Here is a 17,795-nt window from a genome sequence, read left to right as displayed (position 1 = left end):
GTTTTCGATGCGCAGCTTGTAATTAAGACGGCCCACGTGCAACACCCACGGGTGCAGCACCCAGGCCTACGTCCAGGCGAGCGTCGTTCCCGCGCTGGACGCAGTGGGGCGCCCCGTTCCCGGCATGCACGCCGCTCTTCGTGCAGTGTCGACTCTTCCCTGGGTAACTCTGTTGTTCGCGGCGTACCCCAGAGGCTTCGAAAGGCGAGCAGTTTTATAGTCGTAAGCGTTCGAAACTCGTGAAACGCTGGCGCTTGTCATACATCTTCCCGTTGTTTAGCGCAAAGAAAACTCTAGGTACATTTGAGGAAAAATATACGTAATTGACCGGCAGCGCTCGCGTTCCTGTAGACAAGGACGCCCGTTGGGTTGGTTTTTACGATAGTAAACGCAAATTTTGGCAGTGGAACGCCAGCACGTGCGGATAGAAAAGCACAAAGAGAACAGAACTCCCGCTGGCGCAGTTTCAGGCAGGGGGCGCGCGAGCACTGCGAAGGCGGGAAATTTGGATTACATGGGGTGGTAGGAGTAAGCGGATAACGGCGGTAGAGCCCATTATGGCGAATCACTCCTCTGCACTTCCGACAGCTTTCGCATTGAGTGGAACGGCTTTAATTTTTTTCCACCTTCTGGGTGGTAGTATACATGACGATGGAATACAATGTGGTTCAATTTTAAAAGCTAGCCTTGGGTAATGGCCACGAAAGACGCTTTTGAAAAAAAAAAAGGCAAGCACATAGCAAGAATGTTCAATTCCGCTCTACGGCGACGTAACACGGAAAGAAGTGACCTAATAGGGACTGAAAAGCATAGTTATTAGCGCGGTAACTGCAATGATGTGGCTGGGGAGTCGCTGCTGTTTCGTATTTTTTCCTAACTATCTCGATGATTTGTTTGAAATTTGCGATAAAATTGGTGCCGTTGTAATAGGGATAACGCAGTATTTTTAATGAACCATCGTTGTATTTCGTTTTCATGGCCCCTTTCAGTGCGACTGTTCTTTGATCAGGACCCGCTACACAAGTTCACACGTATGCATCATCGTCTCTCATCTTTCTCGTACTGTAGAAATGCAACCATCCGAGCTGCGCCTCTTCGAGTTCTGCCGTCGGTACAAGCCCGCGCGGAAGGAAGAGAGCGGGACGAGACTGTGGGCACAGCACCTGGTCCGTGTCGGTTCCGGCTGCCGGTTCCGGCCAAGTGTCGTGATGTCCGCGATGTGCAACCACGATTTATGCGCGCGCGTCGCGCGAGTCACTGACCCGCGGCAATAATTCAACACCTTCGCCGAAAACAGCTAAGCGCTCGGGACTCGCACGGCAGGAAGTGAGTCCGGCTGCGAACCACGACGCGAACTCCTCTCACGAGAGCCTTCCAAACAAAATTCGCCGGACACGACGGCACACCGCACGTATGCACGCGACCCCGTAAATCTCTTCGCGCGAGCATAGGCGAAAAGTGCGTGTCTACACGACCGCAGGAACAGTAAGGCTTCATAAATCCGGCAGATGATTTATAAGCGACCGCATCGACAAAGCGACGCAAGGACTGGGCAACGGGCATGGAGCCGCGTACGTTCGCTGAACTCGGGGTGCAGTTCCGGAAAAGAGTAGTGGCGGAGGGTTTAACAGACTGGGATTGTTGACACAGTACTGCAAAGCCGGCGCGAAGAAATGCGTTAAACTGGACGTTCTCAAAGAGCACCCCCTCCAGACACCCCCCCTTCGGCCCCGCAGCAAAGAGAGGCAGGCCCTCCCCGTGTCACGGACAGTGCATAAATCTAGCTCCTCTTTCGCCTTCCTACCTCAGGGATGCCAGCCGGCCTGCGCGGGGAAAGGCGAGGAGGGAAAGTCCAGAATGATAGACCCGTGAGAAAGAAGGCAGACAAAATGACAAGTTAAAACGAAATAAAGGGCAGAAAAAGAAACGTGTTATTTCTATGGCTCAAATGTTCGCGCCTTCAAACCGCTTTTACAACAACGTCCAAAATGCTGTTGATAAACATGTTTTGTCCTTCTCCTTATGCGAATTTGTTTGAGAAGTTCAAGGTTATCTTGTTGCGCGTGGAAGACCCTTTTTCCATGCCCGAATTTCTTTCGTTAGAAATTCAGCAATGGGTAGGTTTGAACTAGGTGCTGCTCCGTGATCAACCACCGTGAACCGTGAAAAAAAAAAAATTCTGACAAAAAACATGACAAGCGGCACGGCAAGCTGACTTTATTAATGCGTACATAGCATTCTTTGCCGAGTACCCCCCCCCCCCCCCTCCCCCCACCAGCCAGGACCGTGTAACCCCCTGGATTTCCACAATAATGCAGATTTCTGGAAAGTATCAGCTGTAGTCGTTATAATAGCGTAAATGGAGATAATTGGTCTACCGAAATTTCAAAAGATATATAAATAACAAAAATAAAAAATACGGAAAATGGCAAACGTACAACGACCTGCATTTACACAATATTTCAGAATTTGCGGGAGTTCCACCTATAATATTATATATTAGCGTAAATGAGATAATTGGTCGAAATAAATCCTGAAACTAAAAAAATAGGCAAAATATGAAAAAAAAGTTACGGAAGATGGCGAACCATGTAGCGCCCTGCATTTTTACAATAATGCAGTTTTCGGGAAAGTGCCACTTCTAATCGTTATAATAGCGTAAACGGAGATAATTTGTCGGACAGGGTTTAGAAAAACCAAAAAGTTTGGCCGGAAAAAACTCACACTCAAGACAACTGGCATAACAATGCTACGCATTAGCAGATAGTTATCTGAATTTCTGCAGATTTTTTTTATTCAGCGATCCATATACATACAAAAAACACACAGAGAGCGAATATTGTGCACCTCAACCGCGGAGCGTACGAGTGCACGTTTTTTCCTCAGTCACATATCCCATCATGCACTCCGCCAGGAAGGCCAGCTCCATCGTTGTCAGAGGCGGGGAGGTGAAGCTGGCCGCGCGCTGCATTTCGGCCGCCTCAACGATCTCACGCGTGCGCTGATTGGCATCCTGCAACACAACGTGGCCTCAAACAGCGGCGTGCACTCGCGTCATTAATGAATGACCAAGTTTCACGTATTCGGGCTGGCGGTGGCTTAGGAACTGGCCAATGTAAGGCCAGCCACAGTAAAGAGGCTGCTTCTGGACGACACCCTCTGTACAAACAATTCACGCACTGGTTCCGGTGTTCTAACGCCACATTCTTTCTTTCCCCTTGGCACAGGACATGCATCAATGCATATCTTTAGGGTTGCCAGGTCCTCAGAAGAAAAAGTCGCCGGTAAATTGCCGAAAGTAGCCAAACAAGTCGCAACCTTATAGTAAAAGGTTTGGAAAGTAGCCAGAAAAGTTGCCATTTATAGCATGGCGATGCTAGTAAGTCCTTTTGGATTACCTTCGCGGAAAAAAATTGAGAAATTCCGAGAAGTCGAAAACGGTATTACAAATTTTATTCGTTTGCGGTGGTGAAGTCATTACCCATTGAAGTCATTCATACATACATACATACATACATACATACATGCATGCATGCATGCATACATACATACATACATACATACATACATACATACATACATACATACATACATACATACATACATACATACATACATACATACATACATACATACATACATACATACATACATACATACATACCTACATACATACATACATACATACATACATACATACATACATACATACATACATACATACATACATACATACATACATACATACATACATGCATGCATACATACATACATACATACATACATACATACATACATACATACATACATACATACATACATACATACATACATACATACATACATACATACATACATACATACATACATACATACATACATACATACATACATACATACATACATACATACATACATACATACATACATACATACATACATACATACATACATACATACATACATACATACATACATACATACATACATACATACATACATACATACATACATACATACATACATACATACATACATACATACATACATACATACATACATACATACATACATACATACATACATACATACATACATACATACATACATACATACATACATACATACATACATACATACATACATACATACATACATACATACATACATACATACATACATACATACATACATACATACATACATACATACATACATACATACATACATACATACATACATACATACATACATACATACATACATACATACATACATACATACATACATACATACATACATACATACATACATACATACATACATACATACATACATACATACATACATACATACATACATACATACATACATACATACATACATACATACATACATACATACATACATACATACATACATACATACATACATACATACATACATACATACATACATACATACATACATACATACATACATACATACATACATACATACATACATACATACATACATACATACATACATACATACATACAGCCAGCGCGCATCCAATCGACGCAACTGTCACCAGGAACAAAACAAGCAACGTCGCCTCAACCGGAAAATGCACCGCAGCTGAGTACGGCAAGTGCACGGATTTGGTCTTCGAACCTTGGGCCGCCGTCGAGCCTGACTTTGGACTTCAAAAGGACGGATCCACCACTGCGGCCCTGGGGCGTGGAACCGGCACGACTATGCACGTGCCGCTCACGCATATTCTGCTTCTCGTGCAGGTTGGTTCTGTCACTTTGCCGTCCCGAAATGTTGCGATCTTTATTTTGCCGGTTCCACCCCAAGTGCTTTTCAATTGTGCGGTTAAGCATTCACTATGTAGAACACGTTCGAGGCGCCAATTTCTTCTTTTGCGAAGAGCTGCGTTTTATTTCTTGCTGCTGCTATGTTGCGGTGATGTGGAGGTAAACCCAGGACCTACGGAAAAGCTTACACTGAAGTCAGTTGCTGACGAACAAAAAGAAATCAGAGATCAGTTAGATCTTATCGAAACAAACCACAAAGCCCAAGCTCAATCACTAGAAAATTTGACGAAACGGATTTCAGACTTGGAAGAAAAGTTCCCTGAATTAGCAAAAATTGGCCCCATGGTAACTGCGTGCAGAAAAGGCTTTGAGGAAAATCCAAAAGTCATAGAGACGTTACGGGCAAAGGTGGACGACCTGGAAAACCGGGGTAGGCGCTGCAACCTTCTCTTTTTTGGCATCGATGATACAGATGCCACGGAAAGCTGGGCAGCTTCGGAAAAAATTGTACAGAAAGTATGTGCAGAGAAATTACAAATTAACCCTCAAACTATCGCTAGGGCTCATAGGATCGGAAAATTCAACCCAGAACGTAAACGACCACTGATTGTTAACTTTGCGTCGTTCAAGGAAAAAGAAGCTATCCTAACTTCTGAAAAAATGCTTAAGGACACTGGAATCAGCCTGTCAGAAGATTTCTCGGAACAAGTACGAAGGAAAAGAAAAATACTTTGGGAATTTTCTAAAACTCACAAACAGGCCGAAACGCGTGTTAACCTTAGACTCGACGTACTATATCTTGACAAAGTAAAATACGTAGTGGACGAAAAAACGAACCAGGTTGTAAAGCCTAAATGACCCTGCATCAAACCACTTACTACGCTTTCGTTTTTGGTACTAAACTGCCGTAGCATCAAAAACAAAGTTGAAGAATTTGATAGCCTGGTGCGCACAGTAAAGCCGTCTGTTGTTATCGGCACTGAATCTTGGTTGTATGAAGACATTGCAAACAATGAGGTATTCCCTGAAAATTACGAATGTTACAGAAATGATAGGAATGGTCACGGAGGCGGCGTGTTTATCTTAGTCGACCGCAACATTGCATCCTTAGAAAGTGATATCGTCACTACTCATTGTGAATCGGTATGGTGCCGCTTAAGATTGTGTAATGGGAAGTCCCTATCGGTATGCAGCTTTTACCGTCCACCAACATCCGGCGTAGAATACTTATCCTAATTTTTCACTGCGGCCGAGTCAGTTCAGAGTGATTATGTCGTTTTAGGTGGCGACTTCAACCTGCCAGAAATTGATTGGCATCGTCAGCCGGCTTTTCCAGGAATATCTGGTAGCCTTAACACAATAATGATTAATTTTGTAAACTTGCTTTCACTAACACAAATGGTATTAGAGCGCACCAGAGGCAACCACATTCTAGATATCGTTTTAACCAACGCACCTGAACAGGTGCTATCAACTGTCATTATGCCTGGTATTAGTGATCACCAAGCTGTCCTTTGTGAAATGAACCTAAAGAATACTAACTCGTACAATAAGAACTGCCGGAAAATGTTTAATTACTCAAAAGCTAATATAGCAGAAATCAATGCCGCGTTAAATAGTTATTTCCCTACTTTTGAAACGCTGGCAGAATCACATTCTGTTAATCAGCTCTGGCACATCTTCAAAAATAAAATCGTAGACCTACGCGATAAATAAAATACGTGCCATCATGGTCACTAACTCCAAGACGTAGTAAAAATAAACCTTGGTTCACAAAAGAATTACACGGGCTCACACAACGAAAACAGGATTTATAAGCTTTTTAGGCACAGTCCATGCGCAGAAAATGCAGATAAGCTTAAAAGAATATCTAACCATGTCAAATCAGCCATAGCAGAAGCCAAGTCCCGATTTTTCGATTCTTTTGAATATAGGCTTAAACAGAACCCAAAAGAGCTTTGGAAATACATGAAAAGTAGTAAAAAAGACAGCATCTCGATTCCACCTCTAGTTGAAGGTGACAGTGTTACGGAGGAAGCTTTCGAAAAAGCGCAATGTTTCAATCGCTATTTTAGTTCTGTATTTCGATCGGCGTTATCGCCAACTCATCAACATAGCATAAGTACCCTTGTAGTTCAAAAACAAATGGAAGATATACTTTTTGACACACGCGGAATCGAAAAACTGCTGGAGAACGTAAATGTTTCAAAAGCAGCTGGCCCAGACCAATTACCAAATGCACTACTAAGGCCTTGCGCGTCTTCTGTTGCACCATATTTAAGAATAGTTTTTGAAAAATCTTTCCAAGAGGGCGTCCTTCCACATGAATGGAAAATAGCGAGTGTTACTCCAATTCACAAGACCGGCCCACGTTCTGGTGTATCAAATTACCGCCCCATCTCTCTAATTAGTGTGTGCTGCAAGGTCCTAGAACATATTTTGTATAGCAACATAGTAAAACACATTGAAAATAACGCTTTGTTTAACCCATCGCATCATGGATTCCGGAAGGGTTTATCTTGCGTCACTCAACTCATAGAGTTCACGCATGATATCGCACTAACACTTGATGGTCGTGAATCTGTTGATTGCATTTTCCTAGATTTTAGAAAAGCATTTGATGTAGTACCACATAAACTGTTATTGAAAAAACTGTCCTTCTATGGTATCACCCCTAAGACTTTGTCATGGCTTTCAGCGTACATTACCGGTAGACAACAATATGTAATCATCAATGGTGCAGCCTCTCATACCTCAGCTGTGTCGTCAGGGGTGCCCCAGGGATCGGTCTTGGGGCCTTTGTTGTTTCTGCTTTATATAAATGATATCAGTGATAACATTACATCATCCATGAGGTTCTTCGCTGACGATTGTGTGCTGTACAGGAAAATTTCTTGTGAAAGTGATACCCACATAATTCAAAATGATCTGAACAAGATTAATACTTGGTGCGAAAAATGGGGCATGTCATTAAACCTGGAAAAAACTGTCTTTATTAGGTTTACCAGAAAAGAAAAAGTCCACTACCCAACTTATAGAATAAGAGATTGCTCATTAAAGTGTGTAAGGGAATTTAAATACTTAGGAGTTTAGTTTACATCAACACTGTGCTGGCACAGACACATCGATTATATTACCCGTAAGGCTTCAAGGACATTAGGTTTTCTGCGCCGCAACACAAGCACATTTCCGCAAACTGCCAGAGAAATATTGTATAAAACAAACATACGGCCTATACTCGAATATGCTTGCACGGTATGGGACCCGCCAACCCTGTTTGATAAAGCTAAATTAGAAAAACTTCAAAGCCTCGCCACCAGGTATGTGTTAGGAAAATTGGCAAAAGAGAGAAGGTTTAGTAGAAATACCCGCTTGAACGTACTGAATTGGGAATCACTTGAGCATCGCAGAACTGTATTTCGCTTAAAATTATTTTATGAAGTTTATTTTTCACAGAATGGTATGCCGCGAGAATCGTATATTTTCCCGCCTCATCACATATCCGCCCGCATAGAACATATTTATAAAGTTCGTGAGATAGATTGCAAATCTAGTGCGTTCTTTCACTCATTTTTTCCTAAAACCATTCGTCAGTGGAACAGATTACCTTCTTCCGTGTTTGTACACCATTCTAGTAACACGTTCCTGTCCACAGTTACGTCACTCGAAGGCCTAAACTAACATTGTCATGTGTCTGCTACAGCGCAGGTTTTGCTGTTTCCTCAAATCACCTGTCCGCTCACTATTCTGTAATTGCTTCTTGTAATACATGAATTGCATTTTTGCAGCCTCGCCGAACGCACTGTTTTTTCAATTATCGTACCAATGCCGTCTTTTCACGTGGTGTGTCTGAGGGCTATCGAAAATGTTATATGCCCTTTCCATTGCTTTGTCGTTTTTTGAACCTTCCATTCCCGCTTGTGTAAAGTACTTGTGAGTGCCTTTTTCTGAATTATTGTAATAATGCAGTATTTCTTCGTGGCATGTCTTCAGCTATTTGAAATGTATATATGCGTTCTCTTATAACTTGCTTTCTTGCTTGCTGATAAGTACTTCTTGTGACTGCCTTTTTGTACACCCCCCCCCCTACTGTAATGCCGCAAGGCGCTGTGGGTACTAAATAAATAAATAATAAATAAATACATACATACATACATACATACATACATACATACATACATACATACATACATACATACATACATACATACATACATACATACATACATACATACTTACATACATACATACATACATACATACATATACACACGTCCATGGTTCGTGTGTGTCCAGGTAGGCGTGTGTGCGTGTGTGTATCCACTCCTCCGTTCGCCCCGTACAGCAGAACGATTTCGTTGCCTGCGCTGGTTTTTTTCGAGCCGAAGTCCCACAGGACCACAGTGCAAACCAGCGAATGAGCGACGATTCCGAAAGCTCTACTGAATAACGTCCACCTTTGCCGACCCTTCGGACACGGTAGGCTTTATGGAGCAAAGTGGTGCCCGTCGCGTATGCAGGGCTAGTCGGGCGTAGCGTAAAGACATCCGCGCTGCTCCATCCGGGACTGCATGAATACACCCCGTGTGCGTGCAAGCGTACGCACAGCACAGAGCTTCATTCACAGAGGCTCCAGAGAGTAAGACGGAGCAGACGAATGTTTGCCACTTCATTTTTTTCAGCCACAGTTGCGGAATCGCGGCGGGATAGAAAGCGCGGTGAGTGTAAGAAAAAAGGGAGGATACCGAATGCAGGGATTTTTTAAAAGGAGGGCAAAGCGCAATACTGGCCTTTCGTACCTTTTACATTTCTTTACGTTGTCCAGAGCGTTTCAAGGATGGATAACGATTGCAAATCCTTTTTTTCTGCACCCCGACTCTGTTTGTGTCTGTCGCTCCCCACAGAGTCTGAGCCGGTTGTTGACTCGGAGCCTTGAAAAGGTGAACGAACCTGGCGGGCCGTTTCCCAGACGCCTTTCGCCGGTGGAGGGAACTTCTCCCAATGGCTTTACGTGGCGGAAGGGGACACATTCAAGGTTGTTTACTGGCGGCGTCGGAAGCGCCGCAAGCGTGCATTCGTTCCCCCAGACGCACGGACCGGACAAGAGACGCCGCCGGAGTGGGGCGCAGCCAAAGACGCGTGCCCGACTGTGACTGCGTGTGTGTGTGCGCAAGCGAGCGGCGTTTCTCATTCATGGCCAAGCCGCCTTTGAAGCGCGGTGCCCGCTTTTCAGCCGATTCGGACCCTTTGTGTTCCCGCGTGTCCACTCGGTGATCGGTCGTCCTGTGTTCCGCTTCTAATACGTGTAGGCCTCGAATCCTTTGGTTTCCCTCAGCCCGACGCTCTCTGTTTGACCACTGTGGCTCCCTATTTTTGCAACTATTGTAGCTGCCACCTAGCTGGTGCTCCGAATGCGCCCCCGAACGCCTTGTGCGTGGGGACGCGCTTCCGCGGCCCCATATAGCGTGAGCCGAGCGAGGAAGTTATAAACCCGGAAGCAATTACGAACTTCCGGGGAGGGCTGTCTGGCAAAGCTGGTCTTGGCCTCTCTGAAGTGGGTGTTGGGAAAGCTGGCGTAAGATCTGGAGTTTAGGTTGTTACGCAACTGAAGGACCTGACTTGGATTGAGACGTGCCGCTGACCTCTTCTGACCGTTGTGATGGCAGCTGCGAAAGGCGAGTGGGAATGGAGTGAAAAACAAGCGTTGAAATGAAGCGTTAAAAGCAGAATTCGAATGTAGGCTTTCTGCTGGATCTTGAACGTAACGGAAAAGATGTATCACTGGAAATAAAATCACAATGAGGCGTTCTAATGAAATGTTGCACGATGTGTACAACATTACAATTATTTCCGCCACTTTCGAAGGGAATCTGTACAACGCAAATGAAATCAGGCAATAGAAATTCCCCAAAGGCAGGGAGATTCATGAGGTGACGCAAAATAATCAAAACCAGCTCAGCTTTAGACCCTCACACCATAAAGGATCAATTCGCATTTCACACGTGCTTGCTTCAAAAGCTTCGCCTGCTCCAGGTGTTTGGCTACCTCGTCTCGCGTCTCCAGGTTACGGCACAGTCGTGTTGCGGCTAAACGTATGTTACGGAGGCATGTCGCAACAGGACTGACAGTTTTGTTAGGGCGAAAAGTGTACGGGGGAGCGGCAGAGACGTGTTGGTCCGAGCAATCCGGTTTCTAATACGGCGCAGCAAACCATGTTGGACACGAGCGGGAGTGACCAATCCGGGAGTCTTCGGGCAGCCAAACCGGTTCTCGGAGCGGGAGAGACGCGTGCGAACTTCGAAGATACGTTATGTTCCGCTCATGTGTTCCGCGCTTGAAGGTGCGAGAGTCGCGGTACGACGGACGGAAGACTGCTTCACTATACGGCTCCACGTACCGTGAACCGGTGGATGAACCGGTACCATGTACCGGTCATTCACCCTGCTGCGGACAAGTGTGGCCAAGGTTTGAAAGTTAGCGGGCATGGCCCAGGGTATGCGCGCACACCGAAGCTGCGCACGGCTGGGAAACGTTAGGATACCGGGAATGTGGTCGATTGTGCTTCGGCTTGACTCGATGTAGTTAGGGTGCCTCGATTCACGCGTCCGCCGTACAGGGTGGAGGAGACACGTATACGCTGGCGCGGCCCTTTTGGGTCACTCGCTCGCCGGCGCATCAAAACCGCGCTAAACGTATCGCCGCAGCACGGTTTACCGGCCAAGCTTGAATCACCTTACCTGTTTCGCGTTGCTGGGTCTTGTGGGAAACGAAAAGAAGAACGCGTTGAGCCCAATAGCGGCGGCACGGAGCCGTTCAAAGGGTGTCTCCACCCTGTACGGCGGCGCGGGCATCAAGGCACCCTAGATGTAGTTCCTAAGGACTGCTGCCGGCTGATAGAACAGCATGACCACATTTACCGCAAACCATGGACCTCTTGCGCGCCACCTACAAGAACGAATCAGCAGTGTAGTGAGCAAGATGCCCGCATTTAAATCCGGAATTCAAACTGCCGAACTTCAATACCTTCGATTTTCATTTATAACTGATTTAATTCCCCGAAAGTATTTCTATTTGCGTAGCGTTTTCTGATGTACATCAAATATAGCACCTCGGAGTTACATACGGAAAAACGGATTTCGTCCGGGAATTCACTCAGAAATACTTATGCATTTGCAATGGAACATGCGATCGCATGTTTCATTTGGTCGTGGCCGACGTTATCACCACCAAAGGCCAGCGTAGTGGTTCCTGCGAGATTTTTCGGAACACTCCGGCGTCATCCGAGATCTGTGGAATCCCTTACCCTTACACGCTCGGCCTTGGACGTTGTACCCCATAGCTAAATTTGAAAGGGCTCTGAAATCCATGTATACTTACAGACAGGATCGGGGACCGATTCAATGCTCGCAAACCGGTTGGCGAACGTTGGTTTCGTCGAACCTAAACTAAACTATAACGACATGACGCAACCAGAACCCGAACCCAACTCGTCTTTTTTCTGATGAAATGAAATGAAACTTTATGTCTTTCTTGCTGCGGTACAGTAGAGAGAGGATGCATGGGAAAAGGCTGCAAACAACACGCGCAACCCGACAGCTTGGTTTATGTACATTTTACTTTGTATTTTGCACCCTGATTGCTATCTCACACTACTGTCGGTGTGTGTGTGTGTTTCTATGTATATGTGTAGCTTTAGGAATATAAAATCAATTAGTCATTTCGTTTGCCATGTCTTTCGTCTGGATTTTTTTTTTCGTGGTTAACGATGGTTGATCATGGAGTAGCAAATTGTTCGAACCCATACAGTATTGAATTTCTAACGAAAATGTTCGGCCAGGGGAAATGGACTTCCAAGCACTAAGAGATAACCCTCAACTTCAAAAGCTTTCGCAGAAGAAGACAGAAATTTTTTTTTTTATGGGGAGCATTTAGGACGTTGTTGTAGGAGTGGCTGTCACTTAAGGGGACAGGCAACCGATTTCTGTCGAGCATATATTCTCTATCCCAAATGAAAGGGCATCACTTAAAGCGCCTTGACGAGAAACGGTTGTACTGATAACGCCCAAGAACTTTTTAAATAGAATTTTTTTAGATCTACGAGCCGTCTGTGTCCCTACCAAAAATGATGCTGGCAACCATGACATGGAGGAGCTCGGCAACATTCTTTTGTCGGTATGCGAAATGAACAACGATATTTAAAAACTTTTCCCCAGCTAAAAAAGATTGAATCGCAGGCCTTCCTGTTCCTTTATGTGTCTTTTTAATGCGACGGTCTATTTTGCACGAATGCGCCATCTGTTGGGTAGACGATAGGTAGAATCTGGCTTCACGTTGTGGAGGTGGGAAGTTCGATTCTCCCCGGGCGCGCCGTGTTTTTTTTTTTTTTTTTTAAGCTGCCGTTGGCGTATTTGGAAACTGAAATAAAATATTTTGGCAGAAAAAAGCGCCCCTGACTGAGGAAGAATCGTCAAAGCTTCTTCGCTTTGTCTGTTTACTGAACGCTGTCGTTGATTCTGGGCATGGAGGCTCAGTTAGGCATACTGAGAGCCACCCAGCGACGGTGGGCGGCGTGTCTTTAACCATTTCAAAATAATGTTCAGAAAAACATACACAATTTAACCTTTTACAAATACTTGTGTTAAAAGGTTTTCAATACGTAAATAAACGTTTTAGCAGCTACAGTAGCTGCTAGTTTTGCAGGTCACGTGAGAGGGACACATTGGAGTGTCAAGTTTCGACACTACGAACCGCCAGCCTTCGGATTTGAGGAAGTTTGCTGCCAAATTAACATCATTTCCGCCGATTTGTTTAGAAATTGCTTGTGGTTACAGGGCTATTCAAAACGCTGGCTTTCATATGACCTAGAGAACATATACGCGACAAAAATCGGTCGTCCGTCCCTTTAAGGACGCGCGACGTCGGACAAACAGAAATAACAATATTTCCTTTTTTTCCCTTTATTTAGTTTAAACTTGTCATTTTGTCTGCGTTCTTTCTCATGGGTCTATAATTCTTGCCTTTTCTATTCGCGCAATCCCTGGCTTTCTTCGTACGAGCTGCGGGAGAGAGCTCTGACAAGCTCCGCCTTCAATGATCAGCGTCTTCTGGTGTTGAGGGCTGTTGAGGCTGGGAATGTTCAAGGGATCTTGGACTGAGGACTCCTCCCCATTGCTTTTCACAATAAACACGTTTACTCTCACGCAATTTATGTAGTCTAATTCCATATAGACACGAATAGAGCAGGTGACACCGCCCTCGAGGTGGTTAATAGGAATGGCTGCAGTCAAGTCTGCCGTCAAGCGGCGAAGGACACTGGGAGCGAATATCGACGGCACGAAGCCCTCAATAATTACACCACCGCGAGCAGCAAGTCAGCAACGACCAGTATTTACGAGCGGGGACATCTCTAGCGTCTCATTAGTCGGGGTACCCTCGTTGATGAAACGCGTCCATGACCCGGCGCCCCCTTTAATTCGGTGTCGCCTGTTTCAATGGGGGAATTCCCGTGGAGAGGAAGCCCCTTATTGGAACCCACGCCTGCCTCTGCTAAGCACTCTGCCGGGGCAGCCGTGAAACACCCGCTAGATCCAAAAGCCAACGAAGCGGAGTGGAGCCTGGGACATGTCGGCGAAAGTCCGCTATCCTGGTCAGCAGATGCCAGCAAACGAAAGCGAGCATGACGCTGCGGTGGGCTCAAGCTCAAGCTGCGCCATGCCCGAAAGAAAAAAAAAAAGGTCTCAACCAGAGTTGCTCGATATAGGAGTGGCGAAACTCCCCATGGCCTCATGCATCAAAAAGTGGCCCAACGATTGGTCCACTGTTTTGGATCTTGTTTTACAGTGGCGCCATCTGTAGGTGATAAAATAAACTATCCAACTTGCTTCGCCGCTCGATGACCTGGGCGACAAATGGTATTTGAGTGCTTACGTAAATCTGTTATGCCAAAGGATCCCAATGTGTTCAACTACGCAAGTGTTTTATATACATACGAAGCAAGGGTAGCAATAAATTAAAGCCGTTCCACTCAACGTGAAAGCTGCCGTAAATGCAGAGCAGTGATTCGCCATAACAGCCTGTGGCACCGTTATCCGCTTACTGCTACTACCCATCACGCTCTTCGCCTCCCTGTCTCACTTCTCTCTTGATGAATTGAACGAAGGTTTGTCCAAAGCAGTTCAAATTTCCCGCCTTCGCAGTGCTCGCGCGCCCCCTGCCTGGAACGAACAGCGCGAGCGGTTCTCGCACGTGCCGGCACCTTACTGCGCAGTCCACAACGCGTTGTTTTTGGCGGTCCCATCTCCCCGCGAGGGGGACTCGAGTAAATGCGTCGCATAGGGGGTGGGTGTATTGCGTTAACGTTTAGTGTTTGGGGAGTTGGTGGTAGTGAACGCGTTGTATCAGCAGCTTCTTGACGTAGTTTGAATGAGTCAAGGATATAAGGCGCGTTCGTAACCTCCCATTCTGTGTCGGCTTTGTGGCGCAGTGGGTAGAGCACCATGTACATTGCGTTCCGCCTGCAGGGTCGAGGGATCAAAACCAGGCGCCGGATAGTATTTTTTTATATAGTGTAGGGGGATGCGGACAACGACGGTGCGGACTACGACGGACGTCAACGCGGGTGACATCGTGAGTTACTGAAATGTTCTGCATTTAAAAAAAATGCGATCATGGGGTCAACCGTCGCTTGCGCACTATTGTCTGCTGCGCGTCCTCTTCGGTGTTCTGGCGGCAAAAATAAATTAGAAGTCGCCTCTACGGCTTTATGCAAGCTGAAAATGATTATTTGGAGCCGCTTGAACGGCTACTGGATTAGTTTTAGCATACAATACGCTGTAGGCCAAACGATAACTGCAAATTTAGTACTTCAGGTCGGACCAATATTGTGCCGGAGTGCCCGCACAAGCGCTAATTGGTCGAGGCAGTTGCGCGGACGCAGGAACAATCGCAACCTAAAAATCGGAGCTAAGATAGCAATGAATACCTTATGAAAGCACAAAAATAAAGAATTATGCACTTGAAAACAAAATTTAACGTTAAATTTTCAGCTTGAATGATTAGCTGTTTTTTTTTTATAGTGCGTGCGGCGGCCGCAGTGGCGCCACCGCACGCACGATCCAAAGGAGGGGGGGGGGGGGGGGTCCAGATGCGGGCCGTTTTTTAAGGCGGAGTTTCGCAACTGCCTACATCGAAGAGCTCAGGGCGGTATTCTCGTAACTGTCCCTTCTGAAAACGCCCCTTTTGCGTCCCTTTCATCGTGACGTACTTCCGGTTAAGCAGTGGGCGTTGGCAGTAGGTTTGCCGCGCTTGCGTTACGTCACTTCCGGTTGTTTGCTTTCAGCCAGTCAGGGCTCGCCAAAAGGGACACTTTTGAAAGGGAATCAAAAGGGGCAAAACTCGAGAATACCGCCCCTGGTCTCAACCGACGACATCCCAGCAGTGCCAATGTGGGACAACTGCATTGAGCAAGCTTTCTCTGCGTTCATAACAGGAGGAGAGAGGGAAGAGCGTCAGCCGTAGGAGTTGGTAAGAGAGCAGAGGGGGTTGCGCCGAAAGGGCGAGAGGAGAGCATCGTGTGGCGACGACTTCTGCACTGCAGCAAGCAGACACGCGCAAAGCCTTTTCCGGCGAGAGTGCTTTTAAAAGGCAGCTGTGCTAGTATACATGCAGCTCCGCGGAGACGACACGGGCAGACGAGGACACTCTCGGATGAAACGCTGCGTGGCCCACGGCGTGAGGACATTTATATAGATAGCTGTCCCTCCCATCTCTGGCTCGCGGCGCTCGCGATCAAACACTCTACCCTTCAGCGTCCGCTTTAACGCGCTTTTCAAGGCACCAGCAGCAACGTGTATCGCGTTACAGCAGCCTTTCGCTCCGGGCTACTGCGACGGAACGCCTGCCTCGAGAAACGCCAAATGTGGGAGCGGTCAGCGCTATTCATTAGCGAAGCGTGTTGTACTCGACGGCGGATCTGTGCGAATCGAATCGCAAAGTAGTAATGCAGTCGTCGTAATTTGCCCGTCAAGACGCGCCGCCCGATCGGCGGGGGGCCTGATGCCCGGGCAGCCGTGAAAGGGTGCGACGCCGGTGTCTTCCCCGCGGCGCGTGCTGCGTGACGACGTTTGCCTTTCTCGAACTCCGTTTCAATTGCAGACGGCGCGATTGCGTGTCGAGCAGTCGCAGCCCGAGAGATTGATAGCGACCTCACGCAGCTCGTTCCGGATGGGCGATTACGCAGTTACCTGTTATTGAATTACGCGTGTCCCCCTTGCTGCATCGTCGGAGAATACAGGTATTGATCTCCTAGTCTGCCCTCCCTACAGTTCAACCGGGGCTGGCACGTGTCGCTTGTTTGAGCCCTCTATAATGCCTCGAGCCTTGCTTAGGTGACACCTGGTCAGGGTAAAGCACCCGTAGCCGTAGGGGGAAAATGATCGCCGGGTATCCCAAAGACGTATGTTGCCAGCCTTATGCATGATCACATTTCTCGCAATGACGTGATTGGTTTAGCCTGTAGTAGCCCCTGAAATGATTAGAGTGGCCTGCGAATTGTCGGCGTACGCGCCACTGACGGTGTTACTTTACCGATGTAGGGGCAGCTGCGCGGTGTTGTCTTTCTGGATGGCGATACGCTAATGGAAAACTTTTAAAGGGGATTGTCTTTCTTGGGCTGCCTGAACCGAAAGGTTCGGTCTGTCTCTCTGTCAACTGTTTGTTCCTCGATTCGGTCACCCGGCCAAAAGTTATAACCATTCTGAAACGAGACGTTTACAAAGGCAAAACATTTACCAAACACTTACATAGGCAAAACATTTAGCAAACACTTTGGAGTGCCACTGGGTGGATGTCCAGCAATGGTCCTTTCTCAACTTGCAATGATGCATAATAATAAGGGTTGTAAATAACGAGGGCCACCCGGGAAAGGCATCCAAAAATACAACGCCTGCAAACCTGGTCTGCCGGGAAAACTTTACTCACTCATTGTTTTACGCT

The 17,795-nt window shown here is 46.4% G+C and overlaps 1 long non-coding RNA gene across 1 annotated transcript; it reads right to left on the bottom strand.

Moving 5' to 3' along the window:
* Window positions 1-1,800: 1,800 nt before the first annotated feature.
* LOC144143332 (uncharacterized) lies at window positions 1,801-11,735 on the bottom strand. The gene is made up of 3 exons (XR_013317085.1): window positions 11,540-11,735; window positions 2,866-3,013; window positions 1,801-1,823 (listed from the first exon to the last, which is right to left on the bottom strand). It is a non-coding gene; the product is annotated as an uncharacterized LOC144143332 (long non-coding RNA).
* Between the last annotated feature and the right edge of the window lie 6,060 nt (window positions 11,736-17,795).

Source organism: Haemaphysalis longicornis, unplaced genomic scaffold, assembly GCF_048455015.1.
Source record: "Haemaphysalis longicornis isolate Haplotype H1 unplaced genomic scaffold, Haemaphysalis longicornis Haplotype H1 scaffold_6, whole genome shotgun sequence".
Lineage (NCBI taxonomy): Eukaryota > Metazoa > Arthropoda > Arachnida > Ixodida > Ixodidae > Haemaphysalis > Haemaphysalis longicornis.
This window is presented reverse-complemented; position numbering and strand designations above follow the sequence as displayed.